The sequence below is a fragment of the Balaenoptera physalus genome (assembly GCF_965194825.1).
Source record: "Balaenoptera physalus genome assembly, chromosome: 11".
NCBI lineage: Eukaryota > Metazoa > Chordata > Mammalia > Artiodactyla > Balaenopteridae > Balaenoptera > Balaenoptera physalus.
Genome location: NC_138896.1, coordinates 99091417 through 99111762, shown reverse-complemented (window position 1 = coordinate 99111762; position 20346 = coordinate 99091417). Strand labels below are relative to the sequence as shown.

Below are 20346 nucleotides of genomic sequence, written 5' to 3'. Positions count from 1 at the left end.
GTTTTTCCCATCTATAAAAGGGGGATAATAAGAGTACCTCCCTCAGCAGGTGGTCAGGGGCTCAATACGATCGTGTTTATAAAGTACCCACCAAAGTACTCGGCAGGAAGTAAATCATGCAATCTACAGAAGCCATTTCTAGACCACCTCCACCTCCCACCACTGCTCTAACCAGCTGATGCACCTCCTAAAACAGGATTCTCCCAGGGAGGCTTGACCAGGGTGGAAAAAGGTGGATTACTACTGCCTCTGTGACGTCCTCAGGCAGATGGAGCTGTGGTGGCTTTGCTGAGCCTCACATCACCCACTGGCCCAGGTTCAATTCACTGTCCTCTGAAACTGCTCCCTGAGCAAAGTGTAAAGAAAAGGGATGTCGGATTCTATTTGTAAGCAAAGTGGGAATAAAAACGCGCCAATACTCAAAAGCATTGAATTGTATCCTCTTTTTTTTTTTTTTTTGGCCGTGCCACGTGGCATGTGGCATCTTAGTTCCCAGACCAGGGATCGAACCCGTGCCCCCTGCAGTGGAAGCACGGAGTCTTAACCACTGGACCGCCAGGGAAGTCCTATTGAATTGTATACTTTAAAAGGGTTATCATTTTTTGTATGTGAATCATATTTCAATTAAAAAAAAATCAATATGAGTTCACAAAAAAGCAGACATACCAAGCTTTCCACAAATATAAAGAATACTGTAAAGCCTGGGGGAAAAAATGCACCAATTCAGAGATCTCCTTGGAGAAGAGAAACCAGAGGTGGTGGTCTTCCAAATCCGTGGTCACAGAATCTGTGTTGCTCTTTGCCTTTTCTATACCTCCCTGGTCATCTTGCCCACTCTGCTGGCTCCAGTGGTTTCTATATGATGAGAATTCCCAAATCTGTCTCATGGCCAAGAGCTACCGGGATTCAGCTCCCAGATGCCCACAGCACCTCAATGTACCAAGAAGAACTCACCTGTCTGGCCAACCCTCTTCTCCTCCTCCATACTCACATCATCTACCTCCACAGACTCTGGCGGCATCTCCCGTCTCCCCTCTCTCCTTATCCCTGTCACAGGGCGGCCTTTGCCCATGCTGTTCCCTTGGGCCTCGAACACACCCATCCCTATCTCATCCCTTGCCCTACCTAAAGCCCAGATCTGTTTGGGATCTGTTTTGCATGCCCACTGCATTCCCATCACCAGTGCCTACCACATGGTAGGTGCTTACTAAATATGTCAAATATATGAATGAAGAAGTTTAATGGGCATCAAAGCTTACTGATTTTAAGCTTTAATATAGTTCTTGACTCCCCCAATTCTTTTAAACTCCTCTTCCCCCACCCAATCGCAGCCATGACCATTTCTCAAGTGGGCTCCATAAACCCTTCCTATTCATCTCTCTGAATCTGTCTTTCTCCCTGCATCTATTCCACACGCACAGCCAGTATGACCTTTAAGAAGCATAAACCAGACCATGTCATTCCTCTACTTAAAAGCTTCCCAAATCTCTTCAGGGCTCTCCATAATCTGGTCCCTGTCTACCTCTCCTTCCTCGTCTCACTGTACTCTCCCCACTGCTTGTACACTCCAGCCATGATGAACTCTTCCAGATCCCCCAACATGCTGTACGCCTCCCTGTTCCCCAGGCCTTGGCATATGCTGCTCCTGCTGCCTGACACTCCTCCCCTCCCCACCACCCCCTGCGGCTAACTCCCAGTCACCTTTACAGTCCCAGTTTGATGTCATTGCCTCTGGGAGGCCCTCTCGGACTCCCCAAATCTGGGTTACATGTTGGCAATATGCTTCTCTATACAGCACCCCAATGACCCCATCTCAGCCCACTACCACTGTCCTAAAATCACCTGTTCACTTGGCTGCTTGTTTACCTGTCTTCACCATTAGACTGAGTCCATGAGGGTAAGAACAGCAGAATCATTCTCCCCCATCGCCTCCCGGTCCCTAGTACAGTGCCTGGGACACGGCAAGCAGTCGAACTTGGGTTCAACGTACTACAGTATCAACTTGTCTGCTGCCTAAAAGAAATTACACTGTTTTTTAGGGGACTGTTTTCCTAAAACTAATTAAAGCCAAGTTTATACTGTTGGATCAAGAATGGAGAATAGAGGCCTGCTGGCCCTTTTCAACAGATTTCTATGAGAAATCTGGGGAGCCAGAAACAAAATATCTAACTTCCATCCCTGAAAAGAAGTACCCCTCTCCCACTGACCATCCCTCAATATGTGCAGAAAGGCTAGAAACATTGAGTCAGAACACCTGGATTCAAATCCCAGCGTCATCAGTTACCTGCTGTGTGTTCTTAAGCAATTTACATAACTTCTGAATTTCAACTCCCTCGTGCATATAAAAAAAAAAGGTGGGGTGGACACCCTTCCTATGTCTCAGGGTCATCATGAGGGGCAAACCAGATAATCCACACAAAGTGCTCAGCCCAATACCTGGCCCTTACTAAGGGCTCACTTTTTTATTTTCAAGTGAGACTGAAATGAAGACGTTCCCTTTTCTTCCTTCAAAGTCTTCACTCACTTCTGTCCATAACTTGTGATTCTTCTATTGGATACATCCTTCTTACTTTGTCAGCACTGCTGGAAACACACTCAAATAAACAAAGGTCCCAGAAATGTTTCAGTCCTCTGCAGGCCCGTTAAGTGGCCGACAGTAGGACAAGTCATCCAAGGTACTGCTTCTCAGCCCCCAGATTCAAAACACCCAAGACAGCCAGATTTCATCTCCACTTTCCCTTTTTCTAACATCAAACCAGGCCCCTGCTGGAAGGCGGGGGTAGAGGGTGGAAACCTCTTCAAAGGAATGATAATTCAATATTTAGAACCTCTTCTACTTTTGGTGTTAAGACAGGCTAAAGCACAGCCTCGTCGAAAAAGAAGTATGCTCATTTCATTTTAAACAGCTCAAGATAGGAAAGAAATCCAAATTTTTTTTTTTTTTTTTTTGCTAAAAGCTTTGTGGCAGAACCTCACTGATTGTCATTTTTCCCATCTATTTCTCCTGCACACACTTAACTAATTGCATTATACTCATTTTTCTAAAAAAAAAACTCAACTTTCGCCTACACACAATTCAGAATTTAAAAGTTAGCAACTCCTGAAATGAGACCAAGTTAGAACACTTTCGTTAACCAAGAAGTTAACTAAGGTATCACTTAATCCTCAAGGGTGGACGAACAAGGGAGGAAATCAGAATCATTACTTTATGGCAGTGAATAGACCCCAAAACCACAGACTCGCACATTTTTATTAACATGTAGAAGCAAGCCTCTTGTATTGCATTAAGATGAAGCCACCTGGCCCTTAGGGCTGAACAGTCTGACTTTCAGTAATCAGGGGACAAAAAGAAACCCACTGACACTGCCCTTAAATTCAGCCCTTCCAAGCCCTGGTGTCAGGCACTGAAGACCCCCGTCATGCCTGCCCCTGGTGCATCACCCACTTCCTGATGACCAACTGCTCCATGTGTTTTCCCGCCCACTTACCTTAACTTTGACAATCGTATACATCACCCAAGACACATGCAAAATACTCCCCAGAGACCTGGATTTGCACTCATTTGCCCTTCTTAAACAGTTAAACTGACTAACATGGAATACCTCATCTACTTTTCTTTTTGGCCATGCCGCGAGGCATGGGGGATCTTAGTTCCCCAACCAGGGATCGAACCCATGCCCCCTGCAGTGGAAGTGCAGAGTCCTAACCACTGGACCGCCAGTGATCTCCCTCATCTACTTCTAATAGCTTCCACGTTGATGCTTTTAACACCAGTTGTGACAGAACCCGAGGAAAATAATGCTTCGAGACAATCTAATTTCTATCACAGGACACAACTTCATCTGAGGCCAACAGCTGCAAGAACCACCAAGTAAGGGGTTGTAGAGTAACAGCCATTAAGGAAGTTGCATTTGAAGAGACTGTTTTCAGACATGGAGAGGAGAGGAACCTGCGCTTTGCCATTTTTTAATGGCCCCTCCCACTGCGGAACTTCTGGACTGGTTGGTGTAATCTTGCTCATCTGAAAAAGATGAACACAAGTACCACTGGCTTCCAAGTTCTCAGTGTTCCTTTGCAATGCAGGAGGAGCTTTAGCTGGGAAGCAATTTTGTTCTGCAATAACAGCTTAAACACATTCCCATGCATATATTTCCGAACAGAAAGCTTCCTCTCCCAAATGTCCCATGCCACCATCCAAGCTTCCAAATCCTATAAGCCAGTGGCTCTTATCCTATAAGCCAGTGGCTCTTAATGGTACCCCTGGGACCCCTGAGAGCTCCCAAGACCCTTTTGGAGAATCTTCAAAGTCAAAACTATTTTCATAAGAACACCAAGGTGTCATTTGCCTTTTCACTCAGTCTGTCATACGTGTACAGTGGAATTTTCCAGAGGCTGCAAGACATGTGATGTCACAAGAGATTGGAGGCAGAGGCAGGTATGTGAGTCCAGTTACCTTCTATTAAGCCAGATCTAAAAGCAATTTTCAAAAATGTAAAACAACGCCACTCTTCTCACTGAATTTTTTTTGTTTTGGAAAACATAGTTCTTGTCCATTAAAAATATATGTTAGGGGCTTCCCTGGTGGCGCAATGGTTGAGAATCTGCCTGCCAACGCAAGGGACACGGGTTCGAGCCCTGGTCTGGGAAGATCCCACATGCCGCGGAGCAACTGGGCCCGTGAGCCACAACTACTGAGCCTGCGCGTCTGGAGCCTGTGCTCCGCAACAAGAGAGGCCGCGATAGTGAAGAGGCCCGCGCACCGCGATGAAGAGTGGCCCCCGCTTGCCGCAACTAGAGGAAGCCCTCTCACAGAAAGGAAGATCCAACACAGCCAAAAATAAAAATTAAATAAATAAATAAAGATTACTATAAGAACAGATGTCTCAAGTTAAAAAATATATGTATGTTACTGTGTTAATATGCAACAGGTCTATTTCTTATATTTTCTGTGTTAATTTTCTCAGGGTTCATTTTGAATATTATAAATACAGATTGGTATAACTCATGTCAACAGAAGTTCTTTGAGGTCCTCAGTAATTTTTTCAGCATGTAAAGAGCTCTTGAGGCCCAATAGTTTGAAAAAAATGCTGCTACAAATCTTCTTTAAGATTTGCTCTGGCACTGGCTAGTTGTGCACTTAGGACTCACATCATACAAATACAAAAAACTGAATAGAATAGGATTAAAATGCAAACCATACAACTTAATAGCCAGGGCTTCAGAGAGGACCCCTTGATTCGAAACTTACATCCTTTTTATTTGACACATGCAGTACCTACTATATATTACCCTTAATTCCAGGTGCTGAGGATGCAGGTCAAATAAGACAGTCATGGTCCCTGCTCTCATGATACACATATTCTAGTGAAGACAGTAAACAGACAAACAAAAAAGATAAAACAATCAAGTCAGAAAATGATAAGTACTATGCAGAGAATTAAAATTGTCACCCAATCATATCAGTTATGGCTGGTCAGAGAACAAGTTGAGACATGTAAATAAGACCTGAAAGTCAAGACAGAGGCAGTCATGCAAAAAAAAATCAGGCGGAAGGGCATTTTAGGCAGAGCAAACAGCTAGTACAAAGGCCCTACAGCAGAAAAGGGCTTGGCAAGTTCAAGAAACAGAAAACCAGCGTAAAGGCAGGAGAATTAATGGGGAAAGGAGGAAAGTACTGGGCAAGGTCAGAGAAAAGAGAAGCCTGTACCAGTGGAACTTCACAAAGGTAAAATGCATGGCTTTTATTATAACTGTGATGGGAAGTTCGAAACCTTGACCAAGTCACTTACTCTTTCTGGGCCTCAAATTACTCATCTGCAGAATGGGGATCCTGAGGGTTTACCTCATAAAGTTGTGTTGAGGATTAAACACAAAGAAAGGAAATAATGGACTTAGCACACAGGAGGCAAGACATAGGAAACATTCCTGTGTGCTATTGTTCTACCTTCTGATCTGCTCTCCTTTCTTCTCTTATAAGCTACTCGCATTGAGGGCTTATGGGCTTATGATCAGTTGAAGATCAGTCTATCAACCAGCAAGTCCAAATGAATGCAGACAAGGGACACATTGTGACATGCGTTTATCTGAACATGCCAACACCAACTCCTACAGAATGTTCTCCCCAAGTAAGACCCAAACCACCCAAGCACCGCCAAGTGAAGAATGGATGACTGCATGACACCTATGGAACCCCAAGTTTTGCTACTTGGCCTGAAAGCGCCATACGCTTGGAAATTCATTCTTCTGCTGAAAAACATAGCCAATGGAAATCCATCAGCTTTTCCTGCTCTTTCTTGGCATATCCACATCACCTCCAGTCCCTAAAAAACAAAGGGCTTTTGCCAAAGTCTTTTAGTGCTGGTTTTATTGCTGCTCGCTTTAAAAATGACTGTTTAAAAAGAATGAAATCATAAAGCACCCTTTGGGCTTCCCTGGTGGCACAGGGGTTGAGAATCTGCCTGCTAATGCAGGGGACACGGGTTCGAGCCCTGGTCTGGGAAGATCCCACATGCCGCGGAGCAACTAGGCCCGTGAGCCACAACTACTGAGCCTGCGCGTCTGGAGCCTGTGCTCCGCAACAAGACAGAGGCCACGATAGTGAGAGGCCCGCGCACCGCGATGAAAAGTGGCCCCCGCTTGCTGCAAATAGAGGAAGCCCTTGCACAAAAACGAAGACCCAACACAGCCAATAAATAAATAAATAAATAAAAATTTTAATAATAATAATAATAATTAAAAAATAAAGCATCCTTTAAAGTTAGGCTGCAAAGAAGAGGGCTTATGCACAGAGACTTACAAGGGCCTGGAGATCCAAGAGGCCACAGGCACTCAGAAACACGGGTGGACCACAGCCGCCACCAACACAAAATGGCATCACTTCACTTTTAGCTCAAGCAGCCCCCGGTGGGCAAAGCCAGGCAAACCACGAGGCCTTTTAGAGGGAAAACAAGAGTATGCCCAGAAAAAGGAAGAGCTGCCAGCATTTGATCAATCTCCTGGCTGGAGGCCAAGGACACTCCCTCCAGAGAAGCACAAGCCTCAGTAAGACGCCCTAGCCCAGGCACATATATGGTAACACGGCTGTAAATACGGGGGAGAGAAAACCCATCCTTTTCATGGTTGACTCTGCCAACAGAGGAGAAAAGGTTCTCTTTCTAACAGTCTCTGCTTACTCGGGACTCTCACGGTTAATTTTGGAACTTCCTTTGAGCAAAGATACTTTGACAATATCATCTTCATTGTGAAACGAGGACGAGCGGCACCACATTTCTGAGTCAGACACCCGGCTAGATGCTCCCACCCCCACTGCCATCCACGCCTCTGTGCAGCCCCCTTCTTGCCTTCTTGTCCCGCTAGAGTCTAATCAGACTGTGCTCAGAAATGCAGTGTGTCCCCATCAAGAGATAATTTATTTTATTGCACAAAGCATTTCTCTCTGGAGCACAGAAAATCGCATTCTGCTTTCGTTTTCAGCCAGTCCCAAAGAAAGTCATCAGTTCAGAAGTTTCAACTTTAAGCAGGGCCCTTTGTTACAATCTCAGAAATAATAATCGTAAATCTGAAGTTCAGAGCGATCCTCTAGTTTAAACGTTGCTCGTTTAGACATCTCACACACACACACACAAAGATAAACCTACTTGCCTTTTCACAAACACATCTGCTAAATAAGCTATTCTTGAAACAGGTACATGATCTACAGAGTTATTTCTCAGAAAAGATGTCAGGGGACTTCCCTGGTGGCGCAGTGGTTAAGACTCCACGCTCACAATGCAGGGGGCCTGGGTTCAACCCCTGGTCAGGGAACTAGATCCCACATGCATGCTACAACTAAGAGTTCGCATGCCACAACTAAGGAGCCCACCTGCCACAACTAAGGAGCCGGTGCAACAAATAATAAAAAAAAAATTTAAAAAGAAAAAAAAAGAAAAGATGTCAGTATGACACGTGCTCCTGGCCTACTCCTAAAGGCCAACGTTAGAGAAACCAATCAAAGTTGGCAGTCAGAGCACTTTACATTTGGTGGGGAGAGATCATTTAGCCAAAAGTCCTCATTTTACAGGTGGAAACAAACAAACATCCTCTGAGTGATTTCTTGGAGGTCACACAAACCAATTAGTGGCCAAAGCCTGCAGACCACAGGGCTCCAGGAACCAAGACCAAAGCTTGGAGGGATGGGGAGGGTGTTGGTTTTGTTAAAAAGTTAAAGTCAGTCCCGACCTAAGAAGACTCCCCTCCGCCCCCCATAGCCTGAACCACAAAAGAATAAACAAATAAGTAAATAATTTTTAAAAGCACGTTAGGTTAATATCCTCAGAGAGAGAGAAAAGTCTCACTAAGTCTGGGAAAAACACTCTAGGCTTTCTCAGCCTCAGGGCTACTGTCACTGGGGGGCAGACGATTCTTTGCTGTGGGGGACCCTCCCTGTGCACTGCAGGATGCTTAGCAACATCCCTGGCCTCAACTCACGAGGTGCCACTAGCACCCTCTTCCCCTCAGCTGTGACAACAAAAAAAAACCATCTCTAGCCACTGCCTAATGGTCCCTGGGGGACCAAATCACTCCGCTGGAAAGGTTTGGTTGTTTTGATCTCTGAGACCTTTTGCTAGCATCTATTATTCTCTACAACTTGGCAGCAATGCCCCAAAGCAGGTATTTTTATACCTCTTCTACAGAAGAGGAAACAGATGCACAGATGTTACATGTTTTGCCTGGACCGAACACGCAGGCGACACCCAGTTCTCGGGAGTCCCCATCCTGCGGCTCGGCAGGATAACACCATTTCAACCTGAGAGCAGCTCATTCACTACCTCATTCCTACCTCCACTCCCTTTCCGTAACCATCACCAACTTTCCAAGCTGAATGCCCTCCAGAGAGCTGTGCTGAGCAAACACCTCAAAAGCAACCATGAGGAGCTGCTGGAGACCCTTCTACCCGGTCCTCACTTCACTCTCCACGGCAGACGGGCAAAGCACTAGGCCAACTCAGGAAACAGGTCATCGGGACAGGGGTACAAAAAATTAGATGAAGAAGTAGCCTACAGACTTCAATGGGAGATAAAACGCAGATAAATAACCTCATCCACAAGTATTTGTGAGCACTTACTATGTGTCAGGTACTCCCATGGGGGAAAGATCAAAAAGGCCTATAGATATAAAGTGTCACGGCGATTCAGATGACAAAGACTTTTAAGGTTCAGGAAAGGTTTCCCAGAAGAAGAAGACCTGGCTGGGAAGAGAAGCACTTGGCAAGGTGGATACAGAGGGGATGAGGACGGGGTCGGCAGGCAGAAAGCATACGTGCAAAGGTACAGAGACAGAACGTGGTCACGCATGTGGCTGGGAGATATGTGAATGTCCCCAAGTCTAGGTGTTTTTGTCAGCTTTTTCTGTTCAGAAATATGTGCATGCGAAGTGGGTATGGGGAGCTTGTCAAGCTGTTATTGCAAAACAAAATCACTTCCCAGAGAAAGCTGCTCCTGAAATGCAAACGAACACCGAGGAATTTGGAGGCTAGTGATATTTTCTTCCTCTGTTCATCTTTTTCTGATGAGCAACACTACACCAAGCAGTCCAGGAGTTCTGCTGACTCGAGGGTCACAGAACATTACAAAACGTAAGCTCCTCAAAGCGTCTGACAACAGGTGAAAATGCAGCTTTCTGTATGTCTGTGGCTTCACAATCCTAAGTAGGCTTTACATGTAGATCTTGGTCTCTTTCTACCTCTATCCGAACAGCCAATTTAAAAAAATCCCTCAATGTAAGCATGAAAGCTCTCATTTTTATCAGAGACAATCCTGCCAGACTTTTTTTTTTTTTAACATCTTTATTGGAGTATAATTGCTTTACAATGGTGTGTTAGTTTCTGCTGTATAACAAAGTGAATCAGCTATACATATACATATATCCCCATATCTCCTCCCTCTTGTGTCTCCCTCCCACCCTCCCTATCCCCTCTAGGTGGTCACAAAGCACCGAGCTGATCTCCCTGTGCTATGCGGCTGCTTCCCACGAGCTATCTATTTTACATTTGGTAGTGTATATATAAGTCCATACCACTCTCTCACTTCGTTCCAGCTTACCCTTCCCCCTCCCCGTGTCCTCAAGTCCATTCTCTACATCTGCGTCTTTATTCCTGTCCTGCCCCTAGGTTCTTCATAACCATTTTTTAGAATTTTATTTTATTTATTTTTTTATACAGCAGGTTATTAGTCATCCATTTTATACACATCAGTGTATACATATCAATCCCAACCTCCCAATTCACTAATGATGAAAAATCTGCAAGAGAAATTAAGGAAACACTCCCATTTACCATTGCAACAAAAAGAATAAAATACCTAGGAATAAACCTACCTAGGGAGACAAAAGACCTGTATGCAGAAAACTATAAGACACTGTTGAAAGAAATTAAAGATGATACCAACAGATGGAGAGATATACCATGTTCTTGGATTGGAAGAATCCTGCCAGACTTCTATACCCTCACCTTAGTTGGTGATTTCGCCTACCTTTCCTCTTAACTGAACATGAGAAGGCTGCTAGGGGAAAGTACAAAGGTCAGTTTCAACAGGTGACAGCTAGCCATGAAAAAACAAACTATAAAAATAAGTTCTGAAAAAGCACAGGGGCAAGCACCCTCCGGCACAGATCTTCTCACACTTTCACACGCGTTAAGAATCCCCTGGGGACCTTGCTAAAATGCAGTTTCGGATTCAGTGGATCCGAGGTGGGGCCTGAGAGTCTGCATTTCTAACAAGCTCTCAGTTTGAAGCCGATGATGCTGGTCTGGTGACCACAAATGGAGTAGTAAAGATGTAGAACAAGGTTTCTCAAATTTTTGGCTGTGACCCACAGTAAGAAATACACTGAACTTACAATCCAATGTTTACTCTGTGTGTGTGTGTGTGTGTGTGTGTGTGTGTGTGTGACAGAGAGAGTGAGAGAGTGAGAGAGTGAGAGAGTGAGAGAGTAAGAGAGTGAGAGAGTGAGAGAGAGAGAGAGAGAGATTGAGAAAAGTTGTTGCAGCATACATAGTTCTTTTAAGTATCCATGTGATATACTGTGAGGTTTTCTATTCTGGTCTACTTTATCAAACAATCATCTACCAAGGTCCACCAAACTGATTTCACAACTTCTTAATGGCTTGCCACACAGTTTGAAAAGCATGGCTATAGAACAAGAGTAACATTCCTGCTTGACTGGGGAGAACTCCTACATCCTAGCCCCAGCATACTAAAGCTAAAACTGAGACCAATTTGAAAAGTTAACAGTATGTTCAGAATTTTTTTTTCAAAGGCAAGGATGTATCGATTACATTCTGGAAAAGCTTTCATGAAAAATGTTCAGGTTTTACATTTCCTTCATTTTAATTTGTTTTCTGACCCATAGGATGAGAGTGAGAAGCGTACCTACCTGGCCCTGAGCTCAGCTCTCTAAGTACCATCTCCCACTCAAAAGAACTAGGGCTTCTTGGAGGAAAGACTGATTTCAGGTCTGCATCAAGAAATATAGAAGATGAGCCTGGAACATCTTGTCATACAAGAAGCAGGAAGTCTAAGACCACTGGGGTTGTGTCTTTTGAATCAACTTGAGTAGCCTCTCTCTGCGCAGAGATGGACAATTTGAACATCAATAAGGATGACTACACAAAATGAAACATAGAAAATACGTCTAAAGCCATGAGTTCATAATGATACTAAAAAAACCATACCCATTGGTCATCTTGGTACAGGGTTTCTCAACAGTGGCACTGCTGATACTTTGGAATGGATCATTCTGGGTTGGAGGGCTGTGAGATGTATTGAAGGCTATTTAGCAACATCCCTGGCCTCTAACCATTGGATGCCAGTAGCACCCTCTCCCCAGTTGTGACAACCAAAAATGTCCCCAGATATCGTCCAGTGTCCCCCACTTGAGATACACTGCCATGGATCATGCTAGGGAATTAACGCGTTATTTTTGAAAACTGATAAAACACAGAGAGAGACTGAAGTATTGATCCTGTCTTTTGTTTATATATATGAACTTTACCCCAGGGAACCAAAAACTAAGTGGAGGAAATTTCATTTCATAAAATATTCCAGCTAATAAGTGAAATAGGAAAAATAGAATTAGGAGGGTTACAAATCCAGTTGAACTAATGGATTGAGGCAATGAGCATCACTGGGTGCTAATCACAAGAAAGCGTATCCAGACACATCACACACTCCCGTGAGTGAAGCTCACAGCAGACTTGGGGGAAAAAAAGCGTGACTCTGGGGCTTCCCTGGTGGTGCAGTGGTTGAGAATCCGCCTGCCAATGCAGGGGACACGGGTTCGAGCCCTGGTCTGGGAGGACCCCACATGCCGTGGAGCAACTAGGCCCGTGAGCCGCGATTACTGAGCCTGCGCGTCTGGAGCCTGTGCTCCGCAACAAGAGAGGCCACGATAGTGAGAGGCCCGCGCACCGCGATGAAGAGTGGCCCCCGCTTGCCACAACTGGAGAAAGCCCTCACACAGAAACGAAGACCCAACACAGCCAAAAACAAAAATAAAATAAATAAATAAATTTATTAAAAAAAAAAAAAAAAACACTGAAATCCACATTTACCTCTATGCCTCATGCATACCCTACCTCTCAGAACTCCAACTTTCTGAAAAAAAAAAAAAAAAAAAAAAAGCGTGACTCTGATCAAGCCTCTGCATCTAACCATCAAATTAAACATAAATATAATAAATATAGAGGACAGAGGAACATGTTCAACTACACCACACTGATGCAGTCAGCAAAATCCAGACTGTAGGAAAAGATATCACCCAGTTTCTTTAATAACAACCAAAAAATGCATGGAAAGAAAAGAGGGGTCGAGGAAATATACAGATTAAAAGACACGGTGACCATTTGCAATGTATCCACCTTATTTGGTTCCTAATTCAAACAAACTGTTGAAGTATGCATATCTGTTATTATTATCATATATATGTTGAAATAATAAATTTATTTAAATTAAGGAGGTGAGAACACAGACGCAATTTTAAAATTTGCTTTTTTTTCCCCTTGAGATGGACAATAGTATCGTGATTATGTTTGTTTTTTTTTTTTAAAGAATCCCAATACTAGAGACATATACTAAACTATAGAAGAACTGGTGTATCTCAGATTTGTTTCAATGCCATCCAAGAAGAAAGGGAAGAGTATATGAGAATGTGGATAAAACAATATGGGTCATGAATTGACAACCATGGAGGGTAAGGAGTAAAGAGGGGTTCATAATACTAAGATCGCTACTACTACGTGTATCTCCAATTTTCTAGAGTAAAGTTTTCCTGTTAAGTGCAAACAAAAGAGTGCCTGGCCCTAACCCCTCAGGGGATTAGGTTACTTTGCAGAACAAATGAGAAATTTTTTATTTAAACACACGATAACTAGGCTTTACCCTTGTAATATGGTAACTGACATTTGAATAGTGTTTTACCTTCCATTTCGTTTTCTTTTTTTTATTCTTTTCTCCTTATTTCTTTTTGATTTGTATTGGAGTATAGTTGATTTATAATGTGTTTCAGGTGTACAGCAAAGTGAATCAGTTATACATATACACATATCCACCCTTTTTTAGATTCTTAAAAACAGTACAAACTGAATGAGAAAACCTGGACTCTATGACAGTGATGAAACCTGAATGATATACTTTTTTTTTTTACCCTAGGGATTCCATACATGTCCTCATTCCAATGAAGTCCCATCAAAGGTACAGCCCCCTTTGGATAAATGACTCAGATGTCTATTTATTAAGAAGAAAAGATGTTCACAGTATAGAATGCAAAAGGCAAGGAATCAAACAGGAGGTATGAGTCCCTTTTCATGAAATTTAAACATACGTGTAATTTTTATATGTCTATACATAGAGGGAAAGTTTGAAACCCTAATCTTAGATGGTAGGATTGGGAGTGACTGCTTTTGTTTTGTTGCCTATATTCCCTAAGGTTTTACAACTGAATATGTACATCTTATACAATAAGTAACAAAATGTATTGTTATTACACGTTTGTACACGTTGAGGGGTCCACTCCACTCATCAGGGAGAGTCACTTAGAAGGAGCTTCATATCCCCCAAGGATATTAGATAGCAGAGCGAGAGTCCTCTTTGTGTAATTCCTTAAAATGAGACTAGACAGACTGCAGAGTAGCCACAGGGCACAAAAGGTTTGTGTTGAAGATAAACCCCCAGGAATATCATTAGGTTCTTAGAATTTGTTTTGTTATCCAAGCTAACTGTACGTTCACCTCTTTTATCAAAGATGCCTTTCCTCCTGAAGTGAATTACAATTGCAGGTAAATCAGGTGATTAAACAGACAGTCTAGAGATCTGGGTTTTATCCCCCAGCAAGTTCCAAGCTGGTATGTGATCCTGCCAGCCTCACCAAAGCCTCTTCGGAAAGGACAAGGGGTTCAGTGATGCTGAGAACCACTGAGAACGCTGTGCGAGTTTAGAAATCCTCGGGGAAACAAATCATTGCATACCGGCAAACACCTGGCCCCTGCACAATCTGCCCGATTCCCTCTCCCAACCTGAACGCCTGGCACTCTCCCTCAGCTGCAGCCACCCTGGCCTCCTTGCCCTTCCTCTAACAGGCCCCACCTGCTCCCATCTCAGGGCCTCTACACTGGCTGCTCTGGCCCTTTGGAACATACACCCCCCAGACACCTACATGGCTCACCCACCCACTTCCTTCAGATCTCTGCTGAAATGCCACCGTGTTAAACAGCCCTTCCCTAACACATTGCAAATCAACAAAAATTTTAAAAAAAAAAGAGAGAGAGAGACAAGCAGACATAACAGGTAAATGAGTACAGTTTGAGCTGACCAATTAAAGTTGATTTCCCTATTACCACAACCATAAACAGAGATGAGAAACTGATCACAACGTTTTCGCGTTGCAGGTATAAATAACAAAAGGCAAACTGAAAATAAAAAGAGACCTAACCTGATTGAAGTCAAAAGAAAAAAAAAGCCCTTCCATGACTCCTGATCTCCCAGAGTACTCCCTTATCCCCTTTACTCTGTTCTGTTGCTGTTATCATTTTTTTCTCTTTATTGTGGTAAAATATACATATATAACACAAAATTTACCATTTTAGCCATTTTTAAGTGTATGATTCAGAGGCATTAAGTACATTCACATTATTCTGCAACCATCACGACAATCCATTTCCAGAACTTCGTCATCTTCCCAAAAGGAAACTGTACCCACTAAACACACTGCCCATTCCCCAGCAGCCCCGCCCAGGGCAACCACTCTTCTGCCTCTTGTCTCTATGAACTTGATTGCTCTAGAAACCTCTTCTAAGCGGAACCATACACTATTTGCTCTTTTGCATCTGGCTTATTTCCACTTAATAGAATGTTTTCAAGGTTCATCTACATTATAGCATGTATCAGAATTTCATTCCTTTTTAAGGCCAAATAATATTCCACTGTACAGATATACCACATTTTGTTTATCCATTCATCTGTCAATGGGCATTTGGGTTGTTTCCATCTTTTGCCTAACGCTGCTATGAACATGGGTATACAAATGTGTTTGAACCCCTGCTTTCAACTCTTTGGGGTATACACCCAGAAGTGGAATTTTCGGGTTACCTGGTAATTCTACATTTAATTTTTTGAGCAACAGCCATACTGTCTTCCACAGCGGCTGCACCATTTTACATTCCTACCAACAGTGCACAAAGGTCCCAATTTCTCCACTTCCTCACCAACACTGTTGTTTGCCGTGACCCCTCACCCAGCTTTATTCTTCTCCTTAGCGTTTACTGCGTATCATACTACAATACTTGCTAATTATATTGGCTGCCTACCCCTAGTTAGGATTTAAGCCTCTTAGGAATAGAACTCTCATTGCTGCATCCCCAGCATCTAGAACACACCCTGGCACGTAGCAGGTACTCAAAGTTTGTTGAATGAAGAAATAAAATATTTGAACCACAACTTTAACAGGCATTAGAGTTTCTAGAATAGATTTATCGTACCAAGAGCCTTAAACAATGTCCAGTTTAGGGAAGAACCTGGACATGGTTCAATAGGAGGAATAGCTCAGTGGGTGATGGTTTCAGGTCATCCTCATTAGCAATAACCTCAGAACCACAAACACTATGACAATTGGTAGGAATCATGGAAATTATGTCATTCCTGTCACTGACTTCAAGCCTTAATTGATTTCATCAAAAGAGCCGGGCAAAAACTTAGTGAACTAAAAAATCGCATGTACTTCCAGTTAGTAAAGAAAGAGCCTGTGAAAGCAATGTGTTTTATTTTAAAAGATCAAACCAACAGCAAAAAGATGGGGCACTGGCCTTGGGTAGACTCCTTAATTAGACGTGCCCAAGGGCAGCGTGACCTAAAAACCTAACTCCAGGCCTAATTTTAATTCTTTGAGTTTTTTCTGTTGTTCAGATTTGGTGTTTGTTGTTTCATTTTGGTTTGTTTTTTAAGAGCTCCTTGTAAAGAGATCAGATTTTCCATGAAATCATTACAAATGAGCTAAAAAGCCATTTGAGTTTTTGCTGTGGAAGTCAGTTGGTAGTATACCATTGTATTAGAAGTGTCTTTCTCTCTTTAAGACCACGGTCTTCCTCAGCTGAAAATATTTTGAGATAAAAGCCAACACATCTGTCTTCAGTTTGCCTATTTCTTCTCCTCTAAGCAACCATTCCATCTCTCCTTCCTCAAGAAAAGATGTTACTTCCCTCCAAAAGGCAACCACTGTGTTTAAATGGATAACACCACCGTCAACCCCAAACAACTTCCATGAGTGCCGAACTGGAGGCCAGGAGTAATTCATTACGAGCATGAAGAACTTTCCCTGCCTGATAAGGAAATCTTGATAGGATATTCTGTTCCAATTTGAATTATTCAAAAAGCAGATTATACTTTCAACACAGTCACACACACACGCAAGTGAAAGTAAGAAACGAAAAAGAAAAGTGTTCTTGCACAACTGGCCACAAAGCAAACTGAAGGATACATGAAAAGACATCAACATTTCACAGTTTAGACTCAATGCAATTTAAACTTTCGAAGTATTCAAATAGAGAAACACCTGATTCTTGTAACCTGCTCAGATGCCTTGATGTAGACGATCAAGATGGATTTCAGGTATGAGATAGACCCAATGATGAACTTAAACAACGTTCCTTGTGGTTTGGTTTGGTTTCTTTTATTCTCATGCAGACTTTCAGCACACAGCTTACCAAAACGAACTCAGTACAACACCTAAGACCTCCTCCAATACCCACAGTATTTTATTCCTACATCTATGGCTACATCGTTTTCTTCTTACATCAAGGTCACTTTGTTCCTTCATCGTTTGGTGGGACACAAGCAAAAGTTATTTCATCGACAGCAATAAGTTTACCACTTTTCCCAGTTACCCCCTTATCCCCCCACAAACCTAGGTGCATTTGTGGGAAGCAGCAGAGTCCCAAACCCTGGGGTTATATCTTGCATGCACTTGGTGCTAGTTACCGGACAAGTGATTTCACTCTCTGCACCTCAGCTTCTTCACCTGTACCTGACTCACAGGGTTTCTGTGATGTATGGCTCTGGACCTGGCTTACAAGTACTTAATGGGTATTATTATTTTTAGCAACCAGAGAAGAGACCACTTTCTCCCTGCCTGCAGCTTACTCTGAAGAAGGGACCTGAACCCAATCCTTGGCCTTATGCGTGCCCACGTAGCCACACGAGTCAAGAGAACTCCAAGAAGGAAGTAGACCTCACACATCCAAATCCTTCCCACTCCACGAGCACTCCTGAGGAGCTTATCAACAGGAAACAAAAGCACAATACTACTATAATGAAACGTCTGACTTTTCTTTTCTAATTAGAAAAGCCCGAAGATTGTAGCCCAGGGAACAGCTAAATATTTAGAATGTTAAAGAAGTTATGAAGACCGAGGCCTCCCACCCCTATTACCCTATCGTTTATCCTGTTCCTGACCATTTCAGAAGAAAAAACTTGTGATGCTCAAATCTGCAGCAATGGGGATGTATGTGCACCCGTTGAAACCTCCCTCTCGTGAAGTGCAGTCTGAACATTTGGAGAGGAAAGAAATAGGAGCTGCTTGTGTCTACAGATAAATGCTGCTCTCAGCTCATATCCCATGATAGGCACCTAAACCATAGGAATCCACCAGATTCCTTGATGTTCAAGTGGCTTCAAGACAAGGGCTGGATGCTATTATCTTATGTTTCAAGAACTTCCCTTTTTAAAGTTCTAATTCTTTCAGTTTGCCAGCAACCACTTTCATTTCTTGGAACCCAACCTACTCTGATTAAACACACGTTCACAGTTAAGAAAAAAGAAAGTGACTATTTTTGAAAGAGAGAAGCAGATAATTTTTGCTTACATATCTTGGCAGATGAAATACACTGTATCCTTCAGAATTTAAATCATCAGCACACCACCTGGCAAGTTCAATGCTCACGTCACCAATGGGCATCCCTTTTACTGCTCCCTTTAATGTTTTTCTTTTTTTCCCCTCCTCTCATAAACCTTCAGGCTGCTTCACTTCTGAGCGAGGGCCAAAAGTACTAGGCAGGACTGCCCCCTGGATCTCATCCACTCCCTAAAGCCCTCAGCAAAGGCAGTGACAAATTTTGGAGACTGAGCTATGAAGTTTCCTTTTCTTCCCTACTCCACATCTCCTTGACTCTTTAGAGAGAACTTAAATAGGCTTAGGACAGAAAGTCCTTATTGATTACAGCTCTCAGGCTTCCGCACTCACCTGACCCGGGTCAGGCACTCTGTTGCCAACACACGCCCAGCCAGGGGTGCGAGTGCTCCTCGGTAGTCAGCTCCTAAATATTGAGAAAGAAAGAAGACTGAATATGAGATTGGCCAGATGTGGGTGCCTAAGAGAAATTTTCAAATTCCACACTTCCACTTTCGTTAGCCTCCTTCCTGGAGAGACGACCCCCCTCCCCCCCCAAAACACACACACACACACACACACACACACACACACACGACCACCACCACCACCAAATCTGACAGGTAGGTTGGTGGGATCACTTAGGTGAGGATTACAGGTAACTTCGCTTATTTGTTTCCAATATATAACTGACAAGTGAGACTAAGTGCGCACAAACTTCGAACGCGCCGGGGGGCTGAAACTAAGCGAAGTGTTTGGCAGAGCCCAAAGCACTTGTTTCCCAGAGCGGAGGCCAAGTATCCTCATCGGGCGTGAGCTTCGTCCACACTTCATCCCTCACCGCTCCCGGGGTTTTCTTCCGTTTTTTAAAACCTCCCCACTGGGGCCCCAGCGCATGCATTATTCTCCCAACCGTGCAGCACGAGGGACGGCTACATTTTAAGAAAGATTGTTTCCTTCAGCGGACTCACACAGGACACCCCCGCACACACCTCCCAAAAAAAAAAAAAAAAAAAAAAAAACTGTTTCCTGCAGCAGCTGCAACAGTTTCCAACTTGGGGGAATGCCATTCCAATCCAGAATGGGTAGCCCTCAAAGCCAGTCGATGGAGTCCAGAATATTTTTAACCTCAAATGAACCCCCCAAAAATGCCCTCAGTAAAAGAACCTCTAAATGCATGCAAGTGCATGCAAATCCACCAAGAACTCCCAGAGAGCGAGGCAAAAACTTCTGCCCCCGGGGGGACAGTACCAACTCCCCGCGCCCTCTGCCCGGCCCCAGCCGCTACCTTGGTGCCCGGGGAGCCACGCCGCTCCGGGGGAGCAGGGCGAGGAGAGGGGTTAGCAGCCGCTGGGTAATCCCATGTCCGCGAAGAGGGAGCTCGTTCCGTGAGGATGGAAGCGGAACACCCACACCTCCTCTGGGCGTGAGCGTTCTCTCTCCACCCTCTGCCTCCTCCTCCACCACCACCTCCTCCTCTCCTCCCACCCCAGCGAGCCTGAGGAAACGCTTCAGCAGCTCATCCACATGGTTACTGCACTTCGAAGCGACTCCTGGCAGCTTATATAGGCCGGGAAGCTCCCTGGGCAATGTAGTCCGAGTCCGGGGTCGCGGCGGCGCCTGGGGCCGCGAGGATGAACTACAAGTCCCAGAATCCTATGGGCTCCCGGGCTGGGCTCTAAATAGACGCACGCCGGGACAGGGAGGGGCGTCCGGCCGAGAGTCCGGGCTTCAAAACCAGCTCGGGTTTGAGAGCCGGCTGGGTTTGGAGCCCGCGACCCAAAACCATCTCTGGGGGCGCCCCCAACCCTTGGGGACTCTCCTCCTTCGGTTGCCCCCTTTCCCTAGAATCCTGGTGTCACTGGGAGCAGAGAGCGGGGAGGAGCTCGGATTTCTGCTTTGGGAAGTTTTTACAAGCTGTTACCCACCCTTCCC

The 20346-nt window shown here is 44.1% G+C and overlaps 1 protein-coding gene across 6 annotated transcripts in view; it reads right to left on the bottom strand.

Moving 5' to 3' along the window:
• ITPR1 (inositol 1,4,5-trisphosphate receptor type 1) overlaps positions 1–19951 on the bottom strand; it is a 320647-nt gene extending 300696 nt beyond the window's left edge. For 3 of the 6 annotated variants that reach the window (XM_082412035.1, XM_082412034.1, XM_082412036.1), the window contains exons 1-2: positions 19700–19950; positions 18766–18838 (exon numbers count right to left, since the gene is read on the bottom strand). The gene's annotated coding sequence lies outside the window, so the exon portion shown is untranslated. Of the gene's footprint in view, positions 1–18765; positions 18839–19699 lie in introns of all 6 variants that reach the window. The other 3 variants (XM_082412032.1, XM_082412033.1, XM_082412037.1) reach the window with 2 other exon arrangements.
• Between the last annotated feature and the right edge of the window lie 395 nt (positions 19952–20346).